Source organism: Lepidochelys kempii, chromosome 4 (genome assembly GCF_965140265.1).
Source record: "Lepidochelys kempii isolate rLepKem1 chromosome 4, rLepKem1.hap2, whole genome shotgun sequence".
Lineage (NCBI taxonomy): Eukaryota > Metazoa > Chordata > Testudines > Cheloniidae > Lepidochelys > Lepidochelys kempii.
Window position 1 is genome coordinate 69,205,411 of NC_133259.1, and position 24,191 is coordinate 69,229,601.

General features: G+C 42.3%; 2 protein-coding genes across 10 annotated transcripts in view; one reads left to right on the plus strand and one right to left on the minus strand.

Annotated features, from left to right (window-relative positions):
* NEK1 (NIMA related kinase 1) overlaps positions 1-24,191 on the minus strand; it is a 189,364-nt gene that overhangs the window by 155,814 nt on the left and 9,359 nt on the right. For 2 of the 7 annotated variants that reach the window (XM_073341586.1, XM_073341587.1), the window contains 2 exons: positions 3,452-4,624; positions 2,068-2,195 (listed from right to left, as the gene is read on the minus strand). The exons of 2 other annotated variants lie outside the window; for them this stretch is intronic. The gene's annotated coding sequence lies outside the window, so the exon portion shown is untranslated. Of the gene's footprint in view, positions 1-2,067; positions 2,196-3,451; positions 4,657-24,191 lie in introns of all 7 variants that reach the window. 3 more of the 7 variants (XM_073341584.1, XM_073341585.1, XM_073341589.1) reach the window with 2 other exon arrangements.
* CLCN3 (chloride voltage-gated channel 3) overlaps positions 4,025-24,191 on the plus strand; it is a 133,975-nt gene continuing 113,808 nt past the window's right edge. Inside the window, exon 1 of one of the 3 annotated variants that reach the window (XR_012158626.1) lies at positions 4,025-4,174. The gene's annotated coding sequence lies outside the window, so the exon portion shown is untranslated. The remainder of the gene's footprint in view (positions 4,175-24,191) is intronic. The other 2 variants (XM_073341613.1, XM_073341609.1) reach the window with 2 other exon arrangements.

The window sequence follows — 24,191 nt, forward strand, 5'->3', positions numbered from 1 at the left end:
CAAGCCTAAACCAAGAACTTTGCCAGTACTGTATGTAATTGATTCCATTTAACCAATTTTAGCTCTCATCTATATATTTTTTCCTTTTATGAATAAACCTTTATTTTAGATTCTAAAGGATTGGCAACAGCATGATTTGTGGGTAAGATCTGATTTATATATTGACCTGGGTCTGGGGCTTGGTCTTTTGGGATTGGGAGAACTTTTTTTCTTTTACTGGAGTATTGGTTTTCATAACCATTCATTCCCATAACTAGTGGCACTGGTGGGGAAACTGGAGTGTCTAAGGGAATTGCTTGTATGACTTGTGGTTAGCCACTGGGGTAAACCCAAAGTCCTCTCTGTCTGGCTGGTTTGGTGTGCCTAAAAAGTGGAGAAACCCCAGCCTTAAGCTGTAAGTACCCTGCTATAAGCAATTTGCCCTGAATTGATACTCTCAGAAGTGTCCCACCAAGGACAGCATCGTTACAGCATAGCACACATTAAACAACAAGGATAAAACATAATATTAACTAGCTACTTATTAAATAAGCATTGTTCATTCTCTGCAGTGAATGAGGAAGGGGTTCGGGGGGGGGGGAGGGAATAGTTTATCATTGTGATACAGGTGTGCCAGAGAGCAGTGGGAGAGGGAAAATATATAAGCCATAGGCTAATTAAGGCATGGTTCCCTGTAGACTAGGGAGGGTAGCTACAGGTTAATTAGAGCACCTGCAGTCAATTAAGGCCCTGTCAGGAACCTAATAAAACCCCCTGCTTCAGGCAGAAGGAGAGAGGACTAGAGCTTGGAGGTATGCTGTGTGATTTGAAAGATGGGTGAACTGAAGTAAGGGAGACCGTCCCAGTGTCTAAGGTCTGCAGGTATCTTCCCACCCCCACCCCACCCCCAGGAGGAAAATGGTAAAAACCTGCAGGGGTTGAGAGGGGCTGGGGCCCAGAGTGAGGAGCAAACTCAGACACCTCTCCTGCTTCCCTCCTTTATCACCTTCCTGGGCCACAAGTGGGGCCCTTGGTACCCCAAGAGCAGGAGTAAGGTGTGGAATCTTAGCCCCCAGCCAAGAAAAGTGCAGGACCCACCATACTAACATTGGCTATCTTGTCACACCATGTAATGTAAAGACTACATGATACATACAGCAGGGGCTGAATTAAGGTTGTGCAGGCAACTTTAATTCAGATATTTTCCCAATATCTGAATGCTAGACTCTGCAGCCTTAATCTTGTTTTAATGCATTTTAAAAAAATCTAATTATATAGACACTGCCATGCTCAGGCTCGAAAGGCTGAGGACTATTTTACAGTCTCCCTCACTCCAGAGAGAAGAAAACATTTAATAGGGGATCTCACTGACTGATTCAAAGGGCTGAAAGGACCTTACAAAAGTGGTTCAGAACATTTGACTGGAGGTCCCCTTTCAGTGGATTGGCAGTTTGGCTGCTCCTGTGTTTCTCCTACTAGAGATGTAAGTCTATGGAGACCCCACCAAGCACTTGAGAGCTTAAACCTAACATTTGAAGTGCGTACAGTGCTTGTACCCTGACCTAATAACTGTAATATTTTAGTTAGTTTTCAACATTTTCTTTACAATGAGGAAAGCTAGATTCTAGGACTCAATTCTGTAGCAAGTTCTGTGGATTACATTTGGCCTTAGATTAATCTTACCTGAATTTACATATTGGTGCTTTATATTTGGTTAATAACAAGACTGGTTTTATGTCTATTTTCTATGTTAGAAGATATGGGAGATTTGTTTTGTGTTAATTCATTTTAGAAGGTGGAAGAACACTAATCTAGGAAACAGTCCCTAGACTCTCAACTGAATAAAAATAGTTCTTGTGTGGCTGTCACATAGCAAGTTTTAAAAACTGAAAAGATGCATGCGACAACTGAATTGTAGAAGAAAGAGACAAGTTGGAGAACATGAAAAAGGAAAATATCTAATCTGTGAAAGCATCATTATTTAATAATTCTGCACCATCTGTGGTACTCTACAAAACGAGCTCACAATTAACAGCATGCTGAGCTTGTGGTATTCATTGCAGGACTGGGGCCTAGGCTACAACCAACCTGTGTTGTCACACCCCCAGCTGGGAAGTGAAAATTACACAACTGTGTGGTCCTCAATCCAGTGCTGGTACCAGCTAGCAGGGATTTTCTTGTAGCTCAGACAGGAGGGTCTCATGCTTTCAGAGCAACTAAGTTAAAGGCAGAAAAATGCTAGGCATAAGCAGACTAAGCAATTGCTTGGGGGCCCCTATTAATTATTAGCCTATGGGGGAGAAGAGGATGATTCCTGCTGTGGGGGGCAATGGGCTAGCAGCAGTATTGGTTATAGCTAGGCCCTACCAAATTCTTGGCCACGGAAAAACACATCATGGACCCTGGAATCTGATCTTTTGTGTGATTTTTTTTTTTACCCTAGACAATACAGATTTCACAGGGGAGATGAGTATTTCTCAAATGGGGGGGGTCCTGACCCAAAAGGGAGTTCCAAGGTTATTTTAGGGGAGGGGTCACAGTATTGTCACCCTTACTTCTGCAATGCCTTCAAAGCTGTGTGGCTGGAGCGTGACGGCTGTTGGCCAGGCGCCCAGCTTTGAAGGCAGTGCCCCATCATCATTAGCGCAGAAGTAAGGGTGGCAAAACCATATGATGCCACCCTTTCGTCTTCCTTCAGAGCTGGAGAGCCAGAGTAGTGGCTGCTGACTGAGGGACCAGCTCTGCAGGCAGTAGTGCAGAAGTAAGGCTGGCAATATTATACTATTCCATACACAGGTGCCAACAGCTGGAGCACTCATGGGGAAAAATTAGCAGGTGCTCTGCACCCACTGGCAGCCAAGCTCCCTCTGTTCCCACCTTGCCACCCCCACGGCCTCCTCCTCCCTGTCCCAAGTATGCTGCATCCCTGCTCTTCCCCCACCCTCCCTCCCAGTGCTTCCTGACCCCACTGCCTAACAGCTGTTTAGCAGTGCTTAGGATTTTCGAGGAGGGAGGGGGAGAAGTGGAGACAGCGCATTCAGGAAAGGCGGTGGGGCAGGGACTTGGGGCTAGGGTGGGAAGAGGCAGGCCAGGGAGAGGTTGAGCACCCCCAGGCGAAGGGGAAGTCAGCATCTATGATGCCATCCTTACTTCTGCACTGCTGCTGGCAGTGGCTCTGCCTTCAGAGCTGGGCTCCTGGCCAGCAGCTGCCACTCGCCAGCTGCCCATTTCTGAAGGCAGAAGGGCAGCAGTACTGCAATTTCTCTCTTCTTCCCCCTCCCCCAACAACAACCTTGCAACACCCCCCACAACTCCTTTGTGTACAATTACAGAACTGTGAAATTTCATAGTTAAATATCTGAAATCATGGAATTAATTATTTTTAAAACCCTATGACCATGAAATTGACTAAAATGGACCCTGAATTTAGTAGGGCCCTAATTTTAGTCCTGCTGTTGCTGTGAAGGCTCACCTTTCCGCATTAGCTGAGGTATAACTCCAGTCTTACCCCTCACCCAACTTCCATCCACGCCCAAATGTCTCCAGCTCGGGCCAGGTGGGGTTTTAAAGGTGAGCTAGCCAGGAGGCGGCGGGGGCTCTAGGGGCGATGCGGGAGCGAGGACGTAGCCCGGCTCACAGCTGCGGTGAGGACACCCCGCCGGGGCCAGCGCCAGGGCTCCGTGTAGCTGCGATGCTGTCACAGGGAGGGAGGGAGGTCGCCGCCGCACTACAGGCGGGGGAGTGGCCCCAGCGGGCGGGGCAGGGCAGCTCAGCGACTGTGCTGAGCCCCACCCAGCCCAGGAGCCGGGGCTTAGTCGCCCGGCGCTGCTGCCTGCCCCGGGGCCAAGCTTTGCGGGGCGCCCCCTTAGAGTGAGGGGCGCCGGCTTCCGCGCGGGAGCTGCCAGGAGCAGGGCCGGGCCCTGCGGGGAGAGACAGCGTGGGATACCCCAGCCGCGGACAGTACCGGAAGTGAGCCACGGCGTGGCGGAAGTGGCGTGGCTGCTGTGCGCATGGGCGGGAGGAAGCCCCGCCCACGCGCGGAGTGGGGTGGGGTGGGGTGGGGCCGGCTGAGCGAGCGCCTGCGAGAGGAAGTGGGACCCCGCCCCGCGCAAGCGTCTGGGCCCTGCCCATGACTCGGAGCAGGAGGGTGCGCGAGCGCCTCCCTCGGGAGCAGCAGGCGGCGCTACGCGGCCAGGTACGGCGGAGGGACACCGGACGGGGCAGGCTCGCCCGGGCGCTACGTGACGGTAGCTGCCGCCCGGGCCCTGGGACTGCGAGGATGGGGAGCGTCTGGTCTGGAGTCAGCGCTGGGGGGGGGCGCGGTAGTTCTTGTGCTGGGGGGGGAGGGGTGTCAGTATCCCCCGAGCCTGGGGGCTGTGGCGCCTGTGGGCGCTGCCGGTGCCCGTAGTGGTGCTGTGCCTGTTTCCACGCTCTCCTGGCCTGCCAGGGGCTATGGGCTTCTCTGCGCCTGTCTCCTGGGGCGCTGTGCGGCGGCGAGCGGGTCATGTGCAGGTGTTACTCCCCGCCGAGCCCCTAGTGCGTGCCTGGGGCAAGTTGGCTGCGGTCTCTGTGCAGTGGGTTGAAGCTGGGGGTCCATGTTGCTCTGTAGTCCTGCCATGGTAATTGCCACGGTGACGGTTTCTGCCTGAGAGATTTCAGAGTAGCAGCCGTGTTAGTCTGTATTTGCAAAAAGAAAAGGCGTACTAGTGGCACCTGAGAGAGTGTTTATAAGGGAGATGGCATACACAGCATTGGTGGCTGCCTAAGAACATATGAGTAAGGTAGCTGAATTCCTGATTTTTTTTTTTTTTTTTGTTGCTTCTAAAGCTTTAACCTCAAGAAATGACAGTGCTGTTTGCTGGCATCTCTACAGGCATAGGACAAGGTCTTTCTCCTTAGAAACTCCCCATCTTGAATATTATTGTATAATCAGCTGCAATATTTATTCCTTTGATGCACATGCTCCCTGTTTTTAGCAATGAATAACTCCATCTGCTTTTGTTTCCTCACCTGACATCACCTTGGCTGGTAAAATGGCTCTAACACAAGGAAGATGGATTATGAGACACTCATGTTGGAGCATGCCAGTTTGCCCCTTAAATAGCTAGAGAAGATATTGGAAGAGATTAGTAACATGAATTGATGTAGAATTGTAGGACTGAGAGGTCGTCTAGTCCAGTCCCCTGCACTCAAGAAAGGACCAAGCCTTATCTAGAACATCCCTGACAGATGTTTGTCTAATCTACTCTTAAAAATCTCCAGTGATGGAGATTCCACAACCTCCCTAGGCAAGTTATTCCAATACTTAAACACCGTGACACAGTTTTTTCTAATGTCCAACCTAAACCGCCCTTGCTGCAATTTGAGACTGTTGCTTCTTGTCCTCTCCTCAGAGGTTAAGAACAGTTTTTCTCATTCCTCCTTTTATGTACTCAAAAACTGTTATGTCCCCTCTGTCTTCTCCAGACTAAACAAACCCAATTTTTTCATTATTTCCTCAGAGGTCATGTTTTCTAGACCTTTTATCGTTTTTGTTGGCCTCCTCTGGACTTTGTCCAATTTGTCCATATCTTTCCTGAAATGTGGCGCCCAGAACTGGACCCAATATTCCAGCTGAAGCCTGATCAGCATGGAGTAGAACGGAATAATTACTTACAGCACTCCTGCTAATACGTCCCAGAACGTTCTTTTTTTGCAACAGTGTTGTACTGTTCACTCATGTTTAGCTTGTGCTCCATTATGTCCCCCAGATCCCTTTCCTGCAGTACTCCTTCCTAGGCAGTCATTTCCCATTTTGTCTGTGTGCAACTGCTTGTTCCTTCCTAAGTGGAGTACTTTGCATTTGTCCTTATTGAATTTCATCCTATTTATTTCAGACCATTTCTCCAGTTTGTCCAGATCATTTTGAATTTTAATCCTGTCCTTCAAAGCACTTGCAGCCCCTATCAGCTTGATATTGTCTGCAGACTTTGTGTACTCTATGCTGTTGTCTAAATCACTGTTGAGGATATTGAACAGAACTGGACCCAGAACTGATCCTGTGGAACCCACTTGATATGCCCTTCCAGCTTGACTGTAAACAACTGATAACTATTCTCTGGGAACCATTTTCCAACCAGTTATGCACTCACTTTATAGTAGCTCCATCTAGGTTTTATATCCCTAGTTTGTTTATGAAAGTCATGTGAGACTGTACCAAAAGCCTTACTAAAGTCAAGATATACTACATCTACCGCTTTCCCCGCCATTCACAAGGCTTGTTACCTGTCAAAGAAAGCTGTTAAGTTGGTTTCGCACAGTTTGTTCTTGACAAATCCATGCTGATTGTTACTTATCACCTTATTATCTTTTAGATGTTTGCAAATTGATTGCTTAATAGTTTGCCCCTATTATCTATCTGGGTACTGAATTTAAGCTGACTGGTCTGTAATTCCCTGGGTTGTCCTTATTTCCCTTTTGGCACTATATTTGCCCTTTTCCAGTCCCCTGGAATCTCTCCCCTGACTTTTTGAAGAGAATTGCTAATGGCTCAGATATCTCCTCAGTCAGCTCCTTGAGTATTCTAGGATGAATTTCATCAGGCCCTGGTGACTTGTAAAACATCTAACTTGTCTAAAGCTATGTCTACACTACAGAGTTTTGTTGATGCAAATTATGCTGATGTATGCACCAGCCTCTGCCTCAGGATTGGTTGCTTCCGGCTGCTGACTGAACAAGTGTTCAGGCTGGTGAATGTTCTACTTAGAGACAGCATGCCAACATACTCTCCCCCAACACACACACTCCCTATCACACACTTTTCCCCCATACTTCTGTGGGCTTCTTGTGTTAGTGTTCAGCAATGTCAGTTTGGTCATATTTGAGTCTGAAAAGTTACACATTTTAAATCACTTTTGAAAATAGCACTCAAATATGACCAAACTGACATTGAACACTAACACAAGAAGCCCACAGAAGTGTGGAGGAAAGCGTGTGACAGGGAGTGTGTGTGTGTGTTGGGGGGAGAGTGAGTATGTTGGCATGCTGTCTCTTTAAGTATAGCATTCACCAGTCTGAACACTTGTTCGGGCAGCAGCTGGAAGCAACCAATCCTGAGGCAGAGGCTGGTGCATAAACAGCTGGTGTCCCCCTGTCCTCTCACCCCAACTCAGCGGAGACTGCTACACAGAAGAGAGGAGAGGGACACTCCGACATCAGCCTCCACCTCCCTCCCTGGCTCTGCACAGCCCATCAGGAGTCTTCCTTCCACCCCTCCCCAACAGCAGCCTACACTGCCTGCCACTGTGATCCTAGTGCTGGGGAAAGCAGGATTCTGTGATAGTGTTTTGATTCCATCTGAGTTCTCCCACAGACCAAGGGGATCCACTTCCTCCCCTGTAGTCCAGGGAGGAGTGTGTTTGCTGCCAGGAGCCGGCATGCTCAGCTGGGCAGTAGCTCTCCATGCTGAGCAATTTCAAAACTTCCTGGTGCTTTGAATTGGAATGGGCACGTGCCTGTGTAGCTGGATGTGGGGTAGCAGAGTTCAAAACGGTGAGCTGAGCAGTCACGGTGAGCATTGTGGCCTCCTAGAGGCCAATTATGGTGACATAATGAATGCAGTGTCTACACTGACTTTTTGTCGATTTAACTTTGCTGCAAAAAGCTCTACACCTTGTCAAGGTGGTTATATTTTGTCAGCAAAGCAGGAGAGTTTTGGTGGTGGGAGGAGCATTGTAACGTGTGCACCTCTGCTGCCTTTTGCCAACAAAACTGTGTAGTGTAGACAAGGCCTATGTAATTTTTAACTTGTTCTTTCCGTATTTTAGCCTTTTATCCTACCTCATTTTCATTGGCATTCACTGTTAGACATCCAATTACTACTAACCTTTTTGGTGAAAAGTGAAACAAAAAAGTCATTTAGCACTTCTGCATTTCCACATTTTCTGTTATTTTTCCCACCTCATTGAGTAACAGGCCTACCTTGTCCTTGGTCTCTCTCTTCCTTCTAATGTATGTATAGAATGTTTTCTTGTTACACTTTGTCTCTAGCTAGTTTAATCTCGTTTTGCGGCTTGGGCTTTCTAATTTTGTACCGGCATATTTGTGTTTGTTTTCTTCCTTTGTGATTTGACTTAGTTTCACTTTTTGTAGAACTCCTTTTTGAGTTTCAGATCATTGAAGATCTCCTGGTTAAGATGGGGTGATCTCGTTATACTTATCTTTTTGTACTCAGCGGGATTGTTTGCTTTTGTGCCCTTAATCATGTCTTTCTGAAAAACTGCCAACTCTCTTGAACTGTTTTTCCCCTTAGACTTGTTTCCCAGGAGATCTTACCTACCAACTCCCTGAGTTTGCTAAAGTCTGCCTTCTTGAAATCCATTATCTTTATTGTGCTGTTATCGCTTAGACAACTGTAGTACCGGTGGCAGGGAGAGTCTCTGGCACATTTCAAACCAAACACCCTGCTTCAGGTAGAATAAACAAATTTATTAACTACAAAAAATAGATTAAGTAACTATAAATCAAAGCACAAGAAGTCAGATTTGAGCAAATGAAATAAAAGCAAAACACATTCTAAGCTGATCTTAACACTTTCAGTACCCTTAAGAACTTAGATACTTCTCACCAGAGGCTGGCTGGTTGCCCTTCAGCCAGGCTCTCCCCTTTGATCAGTGCTTCAGCCACTTGGTGGTGGTTTCTGTAGAGGGAGGTGGAAGAGAGAGCATGGCTAATGTCTCTCCCTTTTATCATGTTTTCTTTCCTCTTGGCTGGGTTTGTCCTATACGTGCCCTGATGAGGTATGAACTGCCCCTCCGCTCCTGGAGAGTTTTGCCTGGGCTTGTTTTAAGCCACGAGGACACATTTTCAGCCTCATACCTATATACATGAAATTATAACCTATAACATTATTATAACAATGCTCAGTGCATCATGAGCTTTCTGAAGACACCCGACATGACAAACTTTGCATTGGATACCACACAATCAAGGTACAGAGCATCACAGTTTTCAATTGCATTGTGGTGCCCAACCTTACTACACAGGAGGGCCAATAACCCTAAACGCAACCTTGTGAGGGCCAAACAGGCTGTTTCTATGTACAGTATTGTTTATTTAAAAACAAAGTAAAGTAATCAGTGCATAAAACATATCAGAATTATAGAAAATGGGGAAAACATATGACACATAACTAATTAACATGATGACAAAATGCTAGTATATGGTGTTAACGAAGGCCACAGACCTCATGGTTGACCATATATGGCCTGCGGACCATAGGTTGGGCTCCTGTGCATTAGAGCTAATACTTCTCTCTCCTTTAGCAGATGTAACCTATGGCAACATGAAGGATTCAGTATAGACACTGATTTTAATGGAATGGTCAATTCATTTTAAGACTTGAAATTCAGAAATGGTATTGATATTGTATCTGTTTTCTAGGAATGTCACTGGTGTTATACCGTAAAGATTAAAAACTGCATTTTCATGTAATAGTGGGAATTATATCTAGAGTTTCAAATATAAAATTCCCAAATCTCCCTCTCCCCCAATTTTTTTTTAAACAAACTACAGCTATTAGTTAATTGAAAACATTTCTATATTACATAGAAATCTAAAAAATACTGGAGTTAAGGTTTGCAAACCACCTTAACTCTGATGCTTCATGTTTTAGATTGTAAGATCTTGGGACAAGAAGGTGCCCCTTTCTACGTCTGTGCAGCATCTAGCACAATGGAGCCCAATCTGGTTTACCAGTAGGCGTGACCACAATATAAAGATTAATATATTTCTATCTAATGGGGATTAGGCACACATCATGTGTATTGCAACAGCTTGAAACTTCATTTCATTTTCACTTGTAGTCAGTTACATGAACTTCTTATCTTGCCAGACCTTCCTGAATATTCCTATTCTCTGTCGCTGTTAACTGATCGGGATTGATGATATATTGTTATACCCAGCCCATAACCCTGGAGTCATCTTTAGCTATGTCTTCACTGCCAAAAACCAGGCATATATGTATAGTGAAATAACCGATTCAAGTCAGCTATCACTGTAAAAGCCTAGTGGAGGGATTTGAGTGCTCTTGTCTCCATTTGACCCCTTCAGTTTTTCCCATATCAAGTTCAAATTTATTGTCCGTGCTATTTAAGCCATTTAGAACTTTTGTTTCTCTGAACTCTTCCCTTGACCTGTTGTATTGCCCTCTGTTAGGGGGCTTATTCCTTCACCTGCTTACTTCCCTGGTCCTTCTCGCATGAACAGAGAGCAACAATACCTGAAGTCCAAAGGTGCAAACAATTCAATGGTTATTGGGGTGAACTTCCAGCAAGCATTATGCCAGTTTCCTTCCTTAGTGTCCCCCTTCCCAGCTCTGACACCACAGAGCCTTACCTGTGTCCTTGTTCCCATTACCCCCCCCCCCCTTAGGGAAACATGATTCCAATTTCCCCCCTGCTTCTTGATTGACTGCAGACTATGTAGTGAAACTTGAGTTCTGCTTAGCTATACCTTAACCAACCATTTTACTGAAATTTAACTAACCAATCCTAACATATTGTAACATGATTTAACCAATTATATCCCACCACCTTAGTTTACACCCAGCAAAATTAATTATATGGCAGACAGAAACAATCACAGAACCAGAAAACTATACAGACAAACAATAGGGAAATGGGGACTGCAATGATAGAACAACACAGAAATGAGGATTTCACATCCCAGCTATTGATAAGTGAGTTTTTGCCAGACAGGATGCTATCAAACTAAGTTTCCCTTTACATTTTCTAGGCACTTCCCTTTCTCTGGAGATGATAGGCACTATCAGTACAGAATTGTATTCCTAACAGCCCAATAGCACCTTTTCCATGTGACTAGTTTGGAATGTGAGGATGTGATTGTTTGCTTCCCAGCTTATGGCTGCCTCTGCTGCTTAGCCAAAGGCGTTAGCCTAAGAACAGGGCCTCAGACTGTCACAGTAAGAGAAGGCCCTGACACCAGCAGACAGTGATTTTTATTCTTTTTATATCTCTGTAACTAGCTAAGTGATAAGAATACACCTAAATTCTTAGCGTATAGGCCTTTACAGACAGGCCTGAATATCTATATCCTAACACCCTCAATCCCATCTATTCTTTCATTGGTTGCCTACATTTTTGACTTTCATCTACAATCATTTTGCACTTTAGCCTGTGCTGCTTTCTTTGCATAGAACGTTCTGCTTGAAACGTTGCCCTCAGTGCCTACAAGAGATTGGCCAATGGATAATCTATCGCATTGTTACCCGGGGTTCTTTCAACCCAAAGCTTTTGGTAACTTTTACTCTGTGCGAGGTGGTGTCAAGAAATAAATCAGGGGAGATATGGCCGTCGGACCGATAGATGGTTGGCACAAGCAGGACAGCACCAGAGTGCTTTCATTTAAAGCTAAACTTTACTTATTCTCAAGCACTTACACACGTCCACAACAGATTAGTAAAAACACCCCAACCCTCGATAATTACCAAAGCTGAGTGTGGCTCTCGAGTGGCACAGCAGCAGCCCGTCTGCTGATGGGGAACACAAGATGCATCCAGAGGGAGAGTCCCTGAAGAGCCCCTTCTGAGAAATCCAGCTACCTCAAACTCCCCCCACTTATTTATACATTAGTAATACAGTGATATATCCCTTAAAGAAAACTTGCAAAGCAAGCAGTTTTTAAAGGTCAAGCAAGAGGTTTCCTTATGATCATCAATTAACAGGTTCCTTTTTTTTCTCCAGTGTCCATGCCTTGCGACCCTGACAGACACATTCCTCAGGGTACATTATAGACAAGCTTCCTGTTTTTCTAAAATACATATATCGGCAATTTCAACATTCTTAGCAGGAAGGCCTGCCTTGGGGTCAAGCTGCCTTGTCTGTGGCACCCAAAACCCCCTCCCCTCCTGCCTTGGTTATGCTAAGGCTGCTGCATGACCAATCTACAGCCTGCTGACTTGACTAATTTTAGCAATAAGCAATAGTGGTGTCAGGCACTTTACTGGTTTGCCAAAGTCTCCCCGTACAGCATAATCAGTTGTAACTGATGTATATTCCTCTAACTAAAATCCAGTTTATATAATGTACATATTCTGATTGTAATTTTCTACCATGCTTCATGTATTGTCTTAGGCTCTGATCCTTCAAATATTTACTACTTTCTTTAAGCCTGTGGTTAGTCTCACTGGTGTGTTTGCAGGATTGGGGCCTTAGACTGTAAACTCACTAGAGCTGGGACTGGCTTCATGTGCATGTGTGTTGACAGTGCCGGGATGTTGTAGGCACTATCGTACTACAAATAATAAGGAATGCAAGTAATATGTTTAGATGATTTTGCAGATGTAATTGTACCAGCCAACTTCCATATAGTGAGTGGGTGCACGTGAAGCCTGTTCCTGTAGGCTAGGATCTTCTAAGCCTATGGCAATAGAGGCAATGTCAATTTAATCTTTATATAAAGTGGATGAATTAGATTTGGATTCTCTCTGTTGTAGTGGAATAATACAGGGGAGAGAGTAGTGTGTCTGGACTGCATATGGATAGGAGGTGAGGCTGTAATGTTTGTGTGAACTAGAGGAGAGCCTTCAGTTGATAAAAGGTGGTTCTTAATGGTTAAGGGAAGGTTTGGGAATAAAGAGATTTGTGGTGAATAGGGTGTGTGTTACAGGGTTGGGGTTAAATTTGTTTGTGGAACAAGCTTCCTATCTTTCAAACTTTCCATTTTCAAAACATTGTTATAGAGTTGTAAATTGACAACTCTTTTTAAGATATAAATATTTATTTAGACTGCTTTGGAACTTTCTCAAATATTTTAAAATATTGATGTGGGTACTTAATGTAAAGGAGTTTTTTCTTTCATGAGTTCTTTGAACTTGGCTTTGGTAATAGAGAATGTAAACTGACTGGTTGATCGAAAGGGTCGTAGGTAGTTGGCTGGGGTATATATTCTGGCACTAATAAGATTACGTTGTCAAGGTAATAGGAGGCGATGTTTGCACTTGGGCACTGACAGGTTGAGACCTCTTAAGGACTAAAAGAGGAAAGTGTGTTGGAGGATTGCAATTGTAATGTGGTTGGAGTCCCTAAGTGCAATCAGAGTCCCATTCTGCTATGCATGATACACACATAGTAAATATAGCCCTCTATTTTCTGTCTAGTATGTCATCTGACAGACACCTGGAAATGAATGGAAAGAAAGGAGGTGGAATTGTGAGTTGTACCATTCTGTTTTTCTCTAGATCTTAGATTGTTTGAAGATTACCACCCTTATCTGTCCTTCCAGTTATCTTTTTTCCCCTTGAATTTTCTAGTTGCTTGGCCTGCCTTTACTTCTCATTCAGCTTCCCCAAACCTTTGCAGCTTGTGAGCTCTTCCTTAGAGGAAATTGAGGCTTAGCTGATTGTAGGCTCTTCTGCCACCAGCTGCCATACATCCTTTCATACATGACTGAGAGAATTAAGATTGTCATAGGGCTTATGGCATTCATAGATTTCTTTATTTTCCTTTTTTAGACCTAGGACTTTATTTTTTTATTTAAATTCTGACAAATTAATTGTCATAGTCATGGGGGGATGCTGCATTGCAGATGTGTATTCTTCTGCCTAAGAAGCTTAGCTGATTTTACTTCTACTAACTAGAAAGTAATACTGACCCAGGGATTGACTGTTTTTCCTAGTGGAGCTGCTGAATTCAAGAGCAGAGGTAGAGAATAAAGACACATCACCAGTCCTTGCTAGTGGGAGGGATGTACATACCAAAATGTCCATGGCCAGTGCAGAAACTGGAGTGCTGTTAGATAGCAACTGTTCAAGGAAGTCAAGAGGAGAGAACACAGCTTTGGGATTAGGGTGGGATAGCAGAGGATCCTCCACCCCCTTACCTCCAAGGTTTTAATTAAACTTTCTAAATCTACTTAACCTTAAAACATTAGGTGGTGCAATGCTGTGTGTTGCAAAGCCTAAATCCCTTTGTCAGTCTAGCCCTTAGTGCTTGTGAAAGAGCTAAGACTGAAATCCATTCATCTGTAGATACAAATGGTATGTATCTATAGAAAAATGCGCCCTCATACGCAGCCATGCCAGTATGTCTCAATCCTGTATTGAAGAGTGCAAGAGGGTGGTATCCATGCCCATTCACTTATATTGAGTGTTGTGCATGGTAGGTTATACTACCTCTGTATTTGGCACTGGTGCAACTGCTTCTGGAACACTGTCCAAGTCTCCTGTCAATCCAAGAGGGAGCTTGAAAACTTGGGGAGAGTCAGAGCCACAAGAATGACTGAAGGATTGCAAAACATCCTATAATGAGACACACAAGGAGCTCAATCTATTTAATCAAGACCAAGCTATTTTTGAGAATATGGTATTCTGGGAAATGTTCTAACTCCTGTCTCTGAAGATAGTTTCAGATTAAACTAAATTTGTCACATTTTCTCTAGACAGAAGAGAATTTATATGAAACTTCAGATAGGAAGCAGCATATTTTTTTTAGCAAGTTAGGGGTCAAAAGGAAAGATCAAATGCAGAATTAAAATGAAAAGCTGTTTACTTAGGGTTGTAGGTATGAAATAATTTTCTTTGGGTTCATAGTGGTTCTGGGTACTGTATAATGTATTTAACTACTTTTTAAAAATGTGTCCACACTTGCCCATACTTTCACCTTTCAATGGCCTGAATAAAGTAGCAAGATTAAAAAAAAATTAATTCCACAGTTGTCTGAGACATTAGTCTACTTGTCCTGTTGGCCTTGGTACACAATCGTTCTCTAAGTGTTGTTGCTCGTGAAGAAAAGTGGTGTTTGTGTCCTAGCAGATTAATGCTGGCAGAGGATCACAGCAGTAAGAATTAAATGTTTTTTAAATGGTTTGTTTTTCCCTTAGGTCAGAGCTGGGAGCAATTGAGCAAGAGCCATTGAGGATTGATAAAGAGATTTGGATTGGGTCTGAGAGAATCAGATCAAAGTGATGACCCAAGAGGGTGGTGGAAAGTAGTTAAGGATTATATTGAGTTCTCCGGATCTTGTTTGCAAAAGGGTCCCAAACTCTAATTCCTCATTTAAACTAGTGTCAAATCCAGTGGATTGTATACTTCCTTCTGTCGTTTTTATTAAGATAGGGAGTTGTCTTTTTTTATTAAGCTTCCAGTCTAATACCCTATTAATGAAAAACTTCTTAATTGTTGTTAAATGGAATTAAGTCTTGGCTCTGGAGTGTACCAAAGAGCAAAACCTTTAGGAAGATAATTAAAGTATACTTACAGTATAAAATATATAAATCCTCTTGTGTCTCAATGTGAGATTTTAAAACTATATTTTAGCAATCTAGCTTTTAATTGTTTATGTAGTTTATTTATATGGACAATGAAACTAGACTGATCAGTTTCATTTTCTGATTTTCATGCACTCACAAAATGGTAATAGCGTGTTAGTTCATGGCCCTCCTAGGGAACCCTTAACTTTAAGCAAAATTAGTTTTAAAAAAAAAAATCACTGGAACTATTTTACTTTTGGGATTTGTTAAATTGGAACCTAAATGTTGGGCTTAATCCATGTGGACAGTGACTGCTCAATTATGTGATTCAGCTGAAATTATGTAAACTTTTGTATAGAATCTGTCTATTTTGAAGTTAAACTTCCTTGCCACACTCTATGGTTGTACACATGCATTGCAAGCCAACCTTTTGTAGTAGATTTAATGTTCTTGATTGCAAACCTTTTGTTTGTTACACATTCATTTGACTTCAATTATGTTACTTTCCTGAATATATATTAATTATGTAAATCACTGAAAAGATACTTGTACTGTATTTTAAATTATGTAACATCTTAACTTCATGAACTAAGCTATGAAACCCATGTATAAGGGCAATATTCTGACAAATCCTTTGAGATTTTCTTCTATAAATGTATCACAAATTTATGTACAAGCAAAATGTAGATTGAGAATTTTTTGTGTTGAACATTAATACTTGGTCTCAGTTTTTTATGAAAGATGACATTTTTAATTTGGTCTGACATTCTAGATTGGACAAGATGCATAGTAGTGCTTACAAGGAAAGATTAGTGGCATAATGTCTTTGACTTGATCACAAACTACTGAAGTGGGTACTTTCGTGTAGAAGATTTGAGAAGAAGGTGGGAATATGCTAGTGGGAAAAGCATTGTTGCCTTTAATTCTAGTGATAGTGTTGCCCAGCAATGTGGATTTTTCATACCCTGGAGTGATATAGCTGGTTTGATCTTATTTTAGTGTAGACCACTCCTTAGTGAATCAAACTTAATTTACAGTAAATAAATCTTGAACTGTAAGTGACTTGTAAAATATAACTGCTGGTTAGTTGTGTTATACATTCTGTTGTGACTAGTTGAGCTTTGTCACAAGACTGAAATAAATCAGCTGGTGGAAAAAGTTCCCTTTCCAAGAGTTATGTGGACATTTCTTTGTAGTTCCCCTTTGGTTTGATCCTGTAGTAAAGTTGTAATGCTGAATTTGTTGAAGTGCATTTCTGTGGTCTAATGTAGTAGTGTTAATGCCATTTATGACGAGTAATCTTTTTTTAAATAAAAGAAAACTAGCAAGTATGGCAAAAATGAATAAAAATGTGAAATATAAATGGTTTCATGCTTCAATGTTAGTTATGCATTACTGTCTACCTGATGTCTTGATATAATTTCTAAAATAGTTTAAAAATGTAAGTGATCTGTTGTAGTTTGAGATTTATATTTTAAAATGGGGGTAGTATAAATGTAAGCCGGGGAATGGTTCTGCTTTGTGGGGAACTTTCGCTAGCCCACTTCACCAGGATCGTGCAGAAGCCAGGAAAGGATCTGAGTCCTTGCTCCCACTTCCTTTTCCCAGAGGACTCCCCTTCCACTCTCCTGTCTGGCAGGGTCCTTGTAACCCCGACAAGGCTGGGTCCAGGATTCGTAGAGGGCTCAACCCCCCCAACCCTGCTGTGGTCACCTAGGACAGGGGCTAGGGTGTCCCCACTGTAGGGTACTCTCTCCGCACTGGGCACTTCCCTGACCATTACATACAATTTAAAACAAATACAAGTTGTTTAATCAACAATTTTTTTTTTTTAAATTAAGGAAAACATCATCCCGCTCTGTGGTGGGGAACATTACAAACAGTGTCTCTGGAATATCAGGGTAGTTCAGTCTGTTCCTTGTAGGTCTCTGGCCCTGGCTGTACTACAGGGATGCTGTGGGTTGGATACTTGCAGTGGTGGTGGCCACATACCTCTGTGCTTTGGGTGGTGGGACCCTTCTTCCCAGTGTCAGCCCCCATCAGGTTAAGATTCCCCTCCCAGTCTGGCCTGCAAGGACCCTTGTCTGGGGGTGTCTTTCTGTGCTGAACCCTTTGCCCAGGGTCCCCCCTTGGCTGGCCCCAGTTGCTCAGCACACCTGGCTCTGTGGCTGCAGCTCTGCTCCCAACTCTGACCTGCTTCCTAGGCTGCTTTTTGGGCACCTCTGGCTGGCCCAGCTCTGCTTTGGCCCCTACTTTCTCCTTAGCTCTGCCTCAGGCAATTCCAGCTCACATGGAGGACAGGACCCATACTGACTCCCCGATTAGCTTGCCTGCCCTGTCAATCAGGCTGACCTAGAGCGTTGGCCTCTCCCCATTGCCCCTGGGGACTGTCAGAGGGTCAATGGGAAATCAGGACCCTGAGACTCTTAGTACTGGGAGCTAGCCAACCAAAACATCCTCACTGAATGTTAGTAAGGGGGCAACATTCCCACTTGCTAAAATTCTGCCAGAGCCACAATATTCACACCAATACATCCTGGCCCCATCGTAACAACATATCCACGTCATATCAAAAATTCATTAACAATTATCAAAAGAATGTTTAACATTCCACATCCACTTCATACTATACATGACCATATTCATTAAAACACTACATAGAGATGATTATTGGTTCTAAGTCTAACAGGAAGTACATCCTTATGAGTCCTCTGGGACCTTCTTAAGATGGGTGGTTTGTTACCCACAGTTTCTATTTCCCTGTCCTCAGGTAATACTGGGTCAGTTTGAGGGATCTGGCTATTCTTGTTAGGGTTTGCCCCACTCTGTTCCCCTCTGTATTCGGTTTATGGGACTAGAACCATCCCCCAATTGGTTTCAGTCTCCTCAGGGCATACTGATCTACATCTTCTATGGTCCATGACTGGACTAAGAGTGCAATGTTTCAACTGGTCCCTATGTACTACACTCTCAGGACCTCCTCGTTCAGGCCGGATAGTGTAAACTGGTAGCTTGGGATTGTAGTGAGCAACTATAATGTGGGGATTTGACTCCCACTTGTCCTGTATTTTATTATGCCCTCGGTGTCTATGGTTACAAGCCAGTACATGGTCACCAGGCCTGATGAGAGCCCCACTGGACTTGTGATCCTAAGTCCTTTTCCTAGTTTTCAGTTGTAGTGAGAGCAACTTCACAGGCTATCTTCAGCCTGTCATGGTGACCTTTGACCCAGTCATCCAAATTGGTCACCTCATCCTCCTCAGGGCCCTCTGTCCAGAATATTCAATGGCACCCTGGGATCCCTCCTAAACATGAGATAAAAAGGAACGTAACCTGTCAACGAACAGACATGGCTGTTGTAGGCCAACACCAGCTCGGGGAGATGTTCCTGGCAGGCTCGCTTCTTTTCAGGTGGGAGTGTTCTTAGATGTCATGCATTGTCCGGTTAAATCTCTTGTACTGAGCGTTTCCTTGCAGGTGATAGGAGGGCGTTAGGCATTTGGCTATGCCATACAGTTTACACAATTCAGATATCACCTCTGATTCAAAATTCTCCCCTGATCTGAGTGTAACAATGCTGGACAACCATAGCACACAAACCAGTGTTTTATGAGGGTTACAGCCGTTGTCCTTGCTGTCTGGTTTCTAGTTGGAACTGCAACAGTGAATCATGAACACATCTGTGAGAACGAGTATGTTCTCATACCCCTCTGAAGACCTCTCTAGCCATGTGTAATCTCTAGGACCATCTCTAGGACCTCCATTGGGTCAGTCACATTAGTATAGGCAAAGCGGCCCAGTTGGGAGGAAACGCATCCTTGGCTAGGGTGCACAGATTGCACTGACTGATCCATGATTGCACGTCACTACCCACTGTGGGCCAGTAATAGTTTCTCTTCATCACCTCGAGTGCTCCTGTCTCCAAAATGCCCCCCATGAGCATGCCTGGCTTCATAAACTTGATGGTGTAGTGACACAGGCACCACTAACTACCACACTTCACTATCTTGGGGTGGATTGATTACACCGTGGAGTGCTGTTCTGGGTAACATAAGTCATTCCCACTGTCTGGCTAGCTTCTTAGACTGGGGGTATCTGGCCCCAATCTCCAGTCTGGCCTTGTTCGGCTCATGACTGCCACTAAGACAGGTCCAATGTCACCTTCTCATTGCAGAGTTTGAATCTCCTCCTATGAGTACCCTGAGATTATCGCACTCTCCCCTTTTACCAGATTTTGTACTGCATCCTTTACCGTCACTTCATCCTCGGGCTTTGGATTCTCTAGCCACAAACACGTCTGCACAACATCTGCAGGAATGACTCAGAAGTCTTTCTCCAGATCCTCGCCTTCTTCTGATGCCTCCTCCAGAGGCAATCTAGACAGGGTGTCAGTATTGATGTTCTACATTCCAGGTTTATACTGTACTTCAAGAGTGAACTCAGTGAGTTAGGCCACCCAGCGGTGTTGGCTAACTTTGGTGCAATTTGTTGCCAGGTATTGGAGTGGATTGTGGTCTGAGATTACTGAATTTAGAGTACACTAAATAATCCTTAAATTTTTCAGTGATAGCCCACTTCAAGTTTAAAAGCACTGTAGTTTTTGTCATTTCTTTCCGACCTTCTCAGCTTGTATGTGTGACCACATGCTCGGCTCCCTCTTGCTTCGGGCTGAGCACGGCACCTTGGCCATGCAGTAGAGACCATTTTAAGCCTCATTTAAATTATCCAACAAAGTATAGCACCTTTAAATAAATTACCTCAGTCTGATTGGCTGACTTTGGCTTCTTGTTCACAGCAGAGCCATATTTGAAAAAATTGCTTAATAATTTAAAATTTCTGGAAAGCTGTTTAACATGTGTTGACTTCCAAATTTCAGGTGGATGTGTAATAAAATGACAAACCTATGCTTATTTGAAAACTTACTTTTCTGTGGAAGAAATACTTGAAGAAATGAATACTACTTTAATCCATTTTTATGGTTGACACCTTAGTCACAAGTCAGGAAATTCATTTTGTATATGCAGCATCTGTAAAATGTTATTTCTTGGACAATAACAGGTTGAATGGGTAATGTCTAAAACTTACTTGTCCTTTAGTTGTTAATCTAAAAACCCCCAATATGCTACAGTAGCTGTCAAAATTGCATAATTTAAAGTCACTTCTCTATCTTAGTTTTGGACAGTTTCTGCCTCCTTAATAGTATGGAAAAGTACTAATCATATGGTGATTGCGGTGTTCAAATGTCTTGACATACCACCAGTTAAAATTTGTATTTCAAATACCCATTCTCCTTAAAAGATCCTATCATACCCAGGTTCTTTTCCTGTAAGTTCCTCTCAAAATCTTTATTCTCAGTGGATTTTTCTGTTGGTCTCGACATTAACTTCATTCATTCAATAAAAGATCTTCTCTTAGCACTCTTTATTTTTACTATAACACTTCTGAGGTTCTCTTTTATCAGCTGTCACTTTTGTAAATGTCAAATGACTTCCTTTTGTTTCCCACTAACTTTGCAGAACCAGTGAGTGAAAATGAATTAACAAATCTAGGTTCTTTCTAGAAGTCTCCATTTCTGATTTTTTTTTCCTGTCTTAAATTTATTTCTTCTGCTGCTGCTTTCTTTGCAGAAGGCCTCTTACCATTTTGGATATAAACTTTAAGAATGAGTAAATGTACTGAATTTTTACCATCAGAAAATCAAATTGAAATGAATAGAATATTTAATAATTTTTCCCCGCAGACTTTTCGGTTGAGTTGTCTTCCATAATGGGGAGTAGTTTGATGTACACTTTTCTCTGTCCTCAGACATAGCAAATTCTGGATATTATGTGAAACAATAACTTTGCAAAATTGTTATGGAAACTTGCCAATACATGGACAGTTTTTTTTCCCCCACCATGATTGATGACAATTAAAAACAATCTCAGTATTTTTTCTCTTACCAAAAAAAATGAACGTGTGTTCTACAGGCATGTGGGTAAGTTAAATTTTTCAATTGTTGTGTTAATACCAAGAGACCAAGAACTTGACAAACTAATTTTTTGTGCATATGTTTAAAGAATGCCTTCAGGGAAGTAGTCTCTCAAAAACCTTTTAATTGATCATTTCCAACAACATTCCATTGAATTCCATTCCATGATCTCTCTGGGCTGCTCTCATTCTGTCCCTTTAAAATATCCATTTTACCTCTTGGATAGCAACGCCTGAAGTTCTGCTCTTTAAAAGATGGTCATCCCCAGGCCTTCTGCCACATTCTCCCTTTCCATTTTTAGAGGTCCCCTATGTATCCACAAGATGTATGAAGACAATACTTGCCATCTACCTGATTCAGCCTTATATGGGGAAAGCAAAATGCCTCTTGAACAGGAAGTTGCCTCAGTCATAAGTCACGCATGTTTACAATTTCTGAATTCATACCTCTTTAACACTAAGGGTGAAAGGTCTGGGTTTAGTTTCCAATTTTTTTTTGAAAGCTGGCTGAATCACCTATTGTTGCTTTCAAAAATCACTAAACATTTATCATTACAAATGTGTCTAGCAGTTAACTTCCGTTTACATGAATTTAGCTGTTACTTTTTACGTCAGGATTTGTGGGTGGGGTGCTTGTTCTTTAATATAATTTTTTAAAAAGGCATGTTACATTGTATAATTATCTGGTGGGAATTCAATTACTTAAAAAAAGTTACATTTCACTATCAAAATATATATAGTTTCTAAATAGCCACTGTTAATTTCATTGCTGCATAGGCATCCAGCTGCCAAGAGGGAGTACAAATTAACCAATTAACCTTATTCTCAGATTTTTCACCATCATTAATGGTACTTGTGAAACTAAGAAAGTAAAAAGGATAAGTGCTGTTGGTTTATATGCCATTTCTTAAACAGAAATTGATCAATTAAAACATTGATCTGTCTGTTTCTTAAAGCTGACACTGAATAAAGATGTCCAGCTAGCTGATGCAGAGGGTTTTTTGAGTTTCTAGATGGGTCTTACACAGTATATTAAACTTACAAGGGTTTTTTCCCCCACTTGGTAGTACACCCTTTAAGATTCATTTCAAGCCATAGGGATTATGCCTTGTGTGTATCTCTAATCTGATTTAGCCAGAGGAACTGTTGCTTTGTGGATTTTACCCATATCCTACTGTTAAAGAGCATAAAACCTAAACACATTTGATTAGTGAGATTTCATGCATATTTATTTATTAAGGATTCAAAGGAACTTAAAAAATTAAGTTAGAGTTTTGTGGGGTTGTGAGGGAATCTTCTCTCCCCTCCCCCTTTACTGGATTTAAATAGCCAAGTAGGTGGAAACTTTGTTTACAAATTTCCAAGATGAGAATGTGTGTGCTGGAGTTTTAACCACATTTATTTTGACCCTGCAAAGCTACTGACTCCCATATCAGATAGGTAAGAGAAGGTAGAATTTCCAAAGGAGCCTATCGATTGGTGTAAACATATTTTTGTGTTGGTATTATCACTCATGTGAATGCAGTTATAATGGTATAGGTATCTTATACCAGTATGGCTAATTCCTCTTCCTGTACAGCAGGGGTTCCCAAATTTGGTTTGCAGCCTGTTCAGGGTAGGTGCTGCAGCTCCCATTGGCTGGGAACAGCGAACCACGGCCACTGGGAGCTGTGAGCGGCCGTACCTGTGGATGCTCAGGTAAACAAAGTGTCTCAGCTCACCAGGGGCTTACCCTGAACAAGCCACGAACCAAGTTTGGGAACCCCGGCTGTACAGGAATTCAGTATATAGGTATAAGCACTCTTACGCTGAGATGATTATCTGTGCTAATTGGGTCGTGCTCCTTAACTAAACTAATATAGTTAAAGTAGTACAATTTGTGTATGTAAACAAGACCAAGTTCTATTGACTTTCAGTGAGATTTACAATCCCAAATGCTGAAGTCAGTTTTGAAAGTGGGCCTTTGGCTCGTAAGTAACTTTAGCACTTCTGAAAATTTTCAAAGTGTAACTTCTCCTTAACTATAATGGCACTACAGTTCTACTAACTTTAGGAGTCATATGATTTGGAGCACAAGTAGGCTAGTGGCTTTTTCAGAATTTTAAATGCTGAGTGAGTGCATAAAAAGTACCCTCAGAGTATTTAGTGGTAACTGCTTTCAAGAGGACAAGAAAGTTCAATATAGAGGTAAAATTCCAATTCAATATTGGTATGTACCATTCAGTATTTTTCACTATTCTGTGCCCTTTAGCCTTTTTTAACTCAAGTTCAGTATGTTTCATGTCTGAGAGAAATGTAGTCTTAAGAGAATGCAATATGGAATCTATAATTTAGGTCTGTGTACTAGCTTCTGCTTAAAGTTATAACATGTGAAAAATACCAGATTGCATTTCATGTTTTGTGGATATTTAATTGTGTGCATTATACCACAAAGGTAAACTTTTTTCTTTTACTTATTTATTTCTGAACTTCCCTGTATAATTTTCCAATCTAGAGTATGTACTTAGATGCTGTCTTATTGCACATCCTTTTTTTCTGCAGGACGCTCTCATTTCTTTTAAGTAGAACTTAATGGATCTGTAATGATTTTTTTTAATTTACTTTTAAATTAACAGTATTTTGTCTCCTCTTCTATACTGAAAGTTGCCTGATATTTTCCATAATGTTACGTGTTGCTGTGTGTGTTTTAGAACAAGTCAGGTCAAATTATATGGGGAACACAGCTGTATTCCCCCTTTACTAAATGGTGTAAATGGTATGAAAAGTTGTCTTGATGTTTTTTGTCATCAAGTGCAAATGACAGGTGGCAATTTCCTGTTACTAGTGGCAGTCGTTAACAAGGTGGATAAACATTTTTTCAAAAAAAAGTGATTTAAATTGGACTTCATTTTGTTACTTAAATTCTAACATTTCTTTTAAAAATAAACCTGTTTTGTATTGATTTAGGTTTAATTTGATGTGTCAAGGCTTAAAATTATAATCTCTTAAAACATTTA